Source organism: Malus domestica, chromosome 10 (genome assembly GCF_042453785.1).
Source record: "Malus domestica chromosome 10, GDT2T_hap1".
In the NCBI taxonomy this organism is placed as follows: domain Eukaryota; kingdom Viridiplantae; phylum Streptophyta; class Magnoliopsida; order Rosales; family Rosaceae; genus Malus; species Malus domestica.
The window spans coordinates 17,556,465-17,563,945 of record NC_091670.1 but is presented as its reverse complement, the minus strand read 5'-3'; the positions used below and the strand labels follow the sequence as shown (position 1 = coordinate 17,563,945).

Here is a 7,481-nt window from a genome sequence, read left to right as displayed (position 1 = left end):
TTAAAAGAAGAGAAAAGAACATTAGGTTTCTATTTCAACTTTGGGGTTTCCAGTTTCCGATCTCTCAAGGCAGAGGAACGGAGATAAAGCAACAACAGTAGATTGAGTAAGGGGAAGAGCATCGGTGGTACTTGCAAAGCTCGAATATTCGTGCATGCAATTAGAATAATTATTTATCATATGTTTTGATGATGATTATGTATAGTTACATGTTACCCCAGCTAGGGTGAAGCTCAAGAACCAGAACCTGCTCTTCAAGGGTGATGTTGGCACGACGGACATTCGGGAGGAGATAACTGAGCCACCGTAATCTGCAGCTCTTTTCTTTTCAGACCTGGGTTTGGTTGCAAAATTGAAAACACATGGTCAACTCGTTAGTCAATAATTGGTAAAGGCAAGAGGGATATGAGGAAATATAGAGATAAAAAAATACCCAGGAGAAGGAGCGGAGGAGACGCTGCCTAACGGAGGAAAAGGAATGAGGGAGGAGCCTGGAGGGGGAGATGTTGTCCAACAAAGGGGAAGGGAGGAGATGACGTCGAACCGAGGAGGATGTTGTAGTTCGCAGTTCTGAGAGAGTGAACCGGAGAGGTTCATCTGGAAACAAATGGAAAAGCTTCGTTGTGGAAACAAATGGAAAAGTCGAGAACATTTCCAATCCCACGATGACCAACACGTGTACATCAGGGGAAAATTAGTAAATGTACTGTACAACTTAAGGAAAAAGGCTGAAGATGGTTAACAACTGAAGGGCAAATTCGTCAAATCACTGTTACTGAACAGTGATTTCAAAACCAAGTTTAGTATATATAGCTAGATACTAATGCCCGTGCGTTGCTGTGCGATAGAAATCGGCTGCAATATATGAATTTGAGCTAATAATATATGTTGGAATAACATTGATTAATCTAAATAAAGATATCTCAGGATAGGAAAGATTTTTATTTGCTGCAAAAAATTTCTTATTTTGTTACTTTACATAGATAATTCACTCCAACTTCCTTGGTATCGTTGCTCATCTCTGCGGCAACTCTTTGACATTCCAAAGAACTAAAAACGAATGCAAAATTACCTAATCAAAATTTGAAGCAAACCAATTGAACAATGAAAACATTTGCAAACATGCCGTATAAGTATTAAATGCGAAAGGGGAACAAACCTTTTGCACAATGGTCTTGAAGCAAGTATGCATTAACAAAATCATCAATGTGATCCTTCAAATCCTCCAAGAAAGTGGCTTGCTCGTTCTTCTTTCGGCATGAAGCGTGCACGGAAAAATGCATACAGAAAAGAGGCAACAACATAGTGCAGGTTAATTATTTGGGTTGAAAATAAAAAACAAAGTAGCTGAAAAACACAAAAACATCATAAAATGGACATCTTTTAAACGCAAAATTGTAATGTGTTGTTCATGCATTTGTATAACTCTGACATATCCAATAAAACACACCAAAACAAAGAATGCAATTTCACACAACACAACAGAACATATTAATCAAACAAACCCCAATACATAATGAAACAAAAATCAAATATCCAAAATTCAAATAATTTGTAAAACATGAAAAATTACAGGAATAAATGAAGGAGAAGGAGAAGCAACAAAACTTAACAGTCTGGGGGAAGCTGAGACAAAGGTAAGGCAATGGAAGTGTCTTTGAAAGTCTATAAATAAAATTGACATTCTGGGTGGGGATTTGGTTTCAATTTAGCTACAGTCTCTGATGCAGTTTCCATGTTCCTTCTTGGGATCTCTAAACTCTTCCTCTTTCTCCAATGACCCAAAATTCCAAAATTTCCAACAAAAAATTGGTAAATTTATTAGAGATTTTGAGGTAATTGCTAAGATATTTAAAATCCAAGCATCAAAACTTTACAAAGATAAATTTATAAATTAACTAATTAGGTTTTGAATAAATGAAGCTAATTCCTTTATAGTAACAAATTGTTGGTTAAAATACTAGAATTTGATTAAATATATAATCAAAGAAAAATAGGAAAATTATGCTTACCAATATGGACATATGGATTGCTTCGAAAGAATGTAAATGCAAGGTTATTATCCCAATGGTTTTGTCTGCAATAAGAAGAGTAACTAACTTAAAAAGAAGCAGCATTGCTACTTGCTAGCCTTCCTACACAATCTAATCACATTGACCATAAACTATTACATGCAACATAAAAAATAAAATGAAGATAGAGAAATTCACCAAAAAAACTCGAAAACACTTGCCGGAAAAATTCACTGATAAGCATTTAGATATCTTTTAATAATTGTACAGTTAAAGTGTGATGGCTACGATATTCATCTAGTCATCATAACCTGGAACACATAACTAATGAGTGTTATAGAAACTTACCACGAAATTGTCAAAAGAGAATATACGACCATAAGCTTCATCCAGTTTCATGGCATATCGTATCAGTTTATGAAAATCTCGTTGCAGTCTGTCGTTCAAAAAATCCAACTCAAGAGTAAAAATCAACAACAGTAAGTCATAACAACATAAAGTATAACCATTAAATTAAAGGGATGTGATATCCACATACCCTTTTTTACTTCTCTCACACCCTTTTAATTTTCGACCGTCGGATCGGATGAATTGAAGAAGATCAAAGGACAAAAATTAATAAGGGGTGTGGGAGAAGTAAAAATGGGTGTGTGGATAGCACACCCCTAAATTAAATTCAACATAACACAGAAACAATTTCACTACCATACATAAAACTCCATAAATTCCTTACCACATAAACCTTGAGAGGTCCAATAGGTCTAGAAGTCTCAAAACCTTCTCCATATTCAACTCCAACCGCCTGAAAACACTGAAAAATAGAGGAAAAAAAACATAAATTCATCAAAATTCCCTACCCAAAACTAAGCTAAAAATGGAAAATATTCAAACTTCATAAGCTTTGGTTTCCTAAACGCCACATGGATCTACATTAGAAAACATTGGAGTAGCGGTATAAAAGTGAAAGATTAAAGACATTTCAGTACAATGCAAGTGGTAGACATGTCAAAATTAAGTTTTATTTGATAATTATCAAGGAATATCATCTATAAATGACAAAACCAAATTATAGTTGTAGCAATGATTTCACCTTTGTTTATTTTTCTTTTACAATAGGTCCTACATGTGTCTTAATCTCTTATAAACGGTTATTTGATTGAGTCTAAAAGTTTCAGTCAAACATTTCACAATAAAAAACCTTTGATCCATTCAAATTATGTATTAAATTTTAGGGGTGTGCTATCCACATACCCCTTTTTACTTCTCACACACCCTTTGTTAATTTCTGTCATTTGATCTTCTTCAATTCATCCAATCCGACGCCCAAAAATTAAAAAGGTGTGAGAGAAGTAAAAAGGGGTGTGTGGATATCACACCCCAAATTTTATTATCAAATATAGGTGCACTGGGCAATTGAGACTCATGCAAAAGAAAGGAAATATCTGCATACTCTTTCACTCTTTCCCTAGGTTCTGTCTACTGACTGTGAATTGTAAACAACAACATTATCAACAATGTTTACCCTCGGTACGCAAAAAAAATTAAAAGAAAAGGCCCAAAATTTTAGCATGACAAATGATATTATAAATGTTATTAGAATGAGTAGTGATAGAATGAAGCAAACTATATGCACTGGTTAATTGAGACTCACCCAAAACAGAGGAAATACTTGCGTACTCTTTCACTCTTTCACTCTTTCCCTAGGTTATGTCCACTGACTGTGAATTGTAAACAACGACATTATCAACAATGTTTACACTCGGTATGCAGAAAAATTTAAAAGAAAGAGACCTAAAATTTTAGCATGACAAATGAGATTATAAATGTTATTAAAATGAGTTGTGATAGAATGTAGTGTAGATTTTTAGATGGTCACATTAATCTACTGCATTTATCTATGTCAATATCTCCTTATGAAATGTGAATGCTGTAACCTATAAATTGTTTGAATTCCACAAACAACTACACACCAATTTTCAAACTGCACGACTACTAAATTACAGCAGTACTATATCGATGACTGAAATGATCTTTAGAGCATCTAGGTACCCAGGTTTTCGATTAAAAAACTTATCCAATTGAATTCAATTTAAAAAATGATCTCTCGGGCATCTAGGTACACATGCATGCATTCAAGTGCACAAACACACTCAAATGAGTTATGAATTAACAGAAAACATACCAAAGGCAGTGGGAAGTTGTACGTTGATGTCAGACATGAAACTTAGCTGATTCAACTAAGCGGGCCTGCTAACCAGAATGCTCAGACCTGGATCATATTTAAAAATACCCATAAATCATCATGACCTCAATCAAATATAATCAAGATAAGAAAAACATAACAGGCATAGATCACATAATAGAAAAGAAGTTTCACAACTCATCCACAATCATCAATAGCTAAATTAAACCCAAAAATTAATCATGATCATCCATTTGTATATCAAAACATGACAAAGATTTAAAATTTATTCCTAATCCATCAAACTTTTGAAATTTGTTGATGCACATGAAGGAATATTTTGTGAAAACATGTTCATTTAAGCAACATCATTAAGCATGCAATTAACAATTAAAGGCGGAATCATGCTTGCATGCACTTAAAAACAAAACATTAACCATGAAATTCAAAGCCTAATAGATTGGTGAACCAAAACTCAACTCAAAACATAGTAAGTTGAAATTTATACCTTTGTAGATTCCTCTTTGCATAAGCAAAGGCTAATTACCCAAAGAGAGGGCCTTCATTCCTTGCATCTTAAATCTATGGATTTGGATGGAAGAATAGGTTTCTCCAAGTTCCCAAAATTGAGAACCTCTAAGTCTCTTCACCAAGGAGAGATTGGAGAAGAAATGAGTGACCTTGGAGTAGTGGGATTGCAAGATGCACCCCCCAAGGTGGCTGGCCTCTTTAGAGAGAAATGGAGAGACAAGTTCTCACCAATTTTCTCCAAAAGAAAACCCTTTATGAATTTTGGCTATAAAGTCATATTTATACCTTTATTCATTTGAGTGGCAAACTTGTAAATAAGTCCAAGTTCACTACCCTAAACAATATGGCCGGCCATTAGGATATTTTGGACTAATTGGGCCTTTGTGAATCATTATTCATTAAGTTGTCATACAACTTAAGTTAATGGGCTTGACGTTCGAAGCCCATTGGGCCTTAAGGTCCAAAACTATCCCGAGGTCTTTAACGAACTTATTCGTTTGATTAATTAACATATTAATTAATCCTTGCCATAAATAAATGATTAAACCATTTAATCATTCTTACTCATCTCCATGGTTTCTTCAATCTCCTCCTTACACGGTGTGCGATCCATTAGGTTCCTTTTAGCGAGGCAGTGGGCGATTAAAACCATTTTACATCGATTGTGAATTGAAACTTACTTTCAATTCTCCCTTTAGTGATTACACATGTTTAGGGCTTCCACAAACTATGAGTGACACCTTGCAGCATATCATGGTTACCCAAGCTAATCAGAAGAGGTAGAGAAAACCTATTCAGTTGGGATTACAAATGCAATACGGTCTTTCTCTAATCTAATACTCCTGACCACATTGTTTGGTTTGATAGTTTATTTATTCATGTCTACTATCCAATGTGATTCGTGTGCTTATATGATTTCCTTGAATGTGATTTAAAACGACTTTTCTAAATCTCATTCATACTCTGGCCAGAGATTCTAAATCATATCATAGAGTATTCTCCCTCAAACGGTTTGAAGGTTAGAGATCCCTTGTTGCGCATTCACTTGCCTCCATGACTAAGTGGCTTAACCCCAACAATGCCGTGGACACCCCGATGGGGTGACTTTGACATAATCAAAGATCAAGGACTTAACCACAAGACAACTGTGATGCCTCAGGTCAAAGGACTAATTTGCATTATCCCAAACATGAGTTCTCATGTGACATGAGTATGAGAACTCTTCGTTGATCGCGTTCAGTGAACTCATTCTCTACTGAGCACCTACGTACTTGTCTTGATGTCACACACACCAATGACTCGAGACTAGTCACTCTCCTTGAGAGAAGACATAGCACGTACCGATCTTGACGAACTATCAATGCCCAATTGGCAATCCTATGATCAGGAACATTTAGGATGTGTCTACGAAAGAATGGTCTCATGAATCTAACTTCATTAGATTACATTCTTCCAATCACATATTCCTTGGACTTTATCGTTTAAGCATATAACATTTATATGAGACGGCTCAAACAATAATCTTTGCCCTTTATAGTTAAACTAGATTAGTTTAACATGTAAAATGTCCGTAAAGTATCATCATATGATTGGCTTTAGGGCACATTTCCAACAATCTCCCACTTGCACTAGAGCCAATCAGCTTAGTCATCAGTGATGATACCTCTTCTGTAGTCATTTCATAAATGGCTGAATAGTAGGCCTAGGCAATGGATATCTATATGTTATCCATAGAAGCAACCTTGAGAATAACGACGTCACCATTATACATGATTCTCAATCATGTGGTTCAGTCTCTCATATGAGTTCGGATCTTGATGAGACCTTGATTCCCAGGCTTGAGCTATCGCCCCATTAGTGTCATAGTGTCAGTACACTAGATACACTTTCTGGTTGGAACCGAATAGAGAGTTCACTAAATGAACTTTCCCATCCAAACAACATTGTTGCAAACTTCTATATGGCAATATATTTTGCATTCATAATGGAACACACTAAAGTCATTACTTTAATGTTTCCATCCAAATATCTCTTTAGTCATAATAAAGAGATATCTGTTTATCTCTTCATTCATAATGAAGAAACATCCAATGATGGATTAGATTCATAATCTAATACATTTACGCTTCCATTACGTTACTCTAATTCTTCCTCGATCTTTGAGGAATTTATCCTTTAGTATTTCTTAAATACTTAAGGACTCACTTGACAGTTGCCATGGTTCTGATCCTGTGCTTGCACTGATATCATCTTGTACCGTTCTAGGTACAACTCATATCAATGTTTTTCATACAATATGAAATACATAAATCACCTTTGTGCGTATGCATAAAGGATTCTATTTACGCATTATTTCTCTGGGAGTTAAAAGGGCACGTTCCCTTTGAGAAGGGCAACTTGCTAGTCACACTAGAGTCATCCTTCTATTTGAAGTTTATCATCATATGAGAAACTTCCTAGCATCTTTTGTCTATTATTAGGAATTGATATAATCCAATTATATCCTAAAAAATCTATCATTATAGATTTCTATCCCATGTATATAGACTATGTCTCCCATATACATTCTATCGTCATAGAATATTTAAAGTCATAACTTTAACGAAGAAGTATTCTTTTCATTTCCAAAATTAATATATCATATATACATTCATATATATCACATATATATTTATATATATATATATATACAAATTTAGGAATATGATTAACTCCCACTAATCTTTTGTAAACCTAGTAAACAAAAGATTCATTTA

General features: G+C 34.7%; 1 long non-coding RNA gene across 1 annotated transcript; it reads right to left on the bottom strand.

Moving 5' to 3' along the window:
- Nucleotides 1–2,846, bottom strand: LOC103407032 (uncharacterized). Its single transcript, XR_524691.4, has 6 exons — nucleotides 2,746–2,846; nucleotides 2,361–2,448; nucleotides 2,013–2,077; nucleotides 1,160–1,250; nucleotides 434–1,050; nucleotides 1–334 (listed from the first exon to the last, which is right to left on the bottom strand). It is a non-coding gene; the product is annotated as an uncharacterized lncRNA (long non-coding RNA).
- Between the last annotated feature and the right edge of the window lie 4,635 nt (nucleotides 2,847–7,481).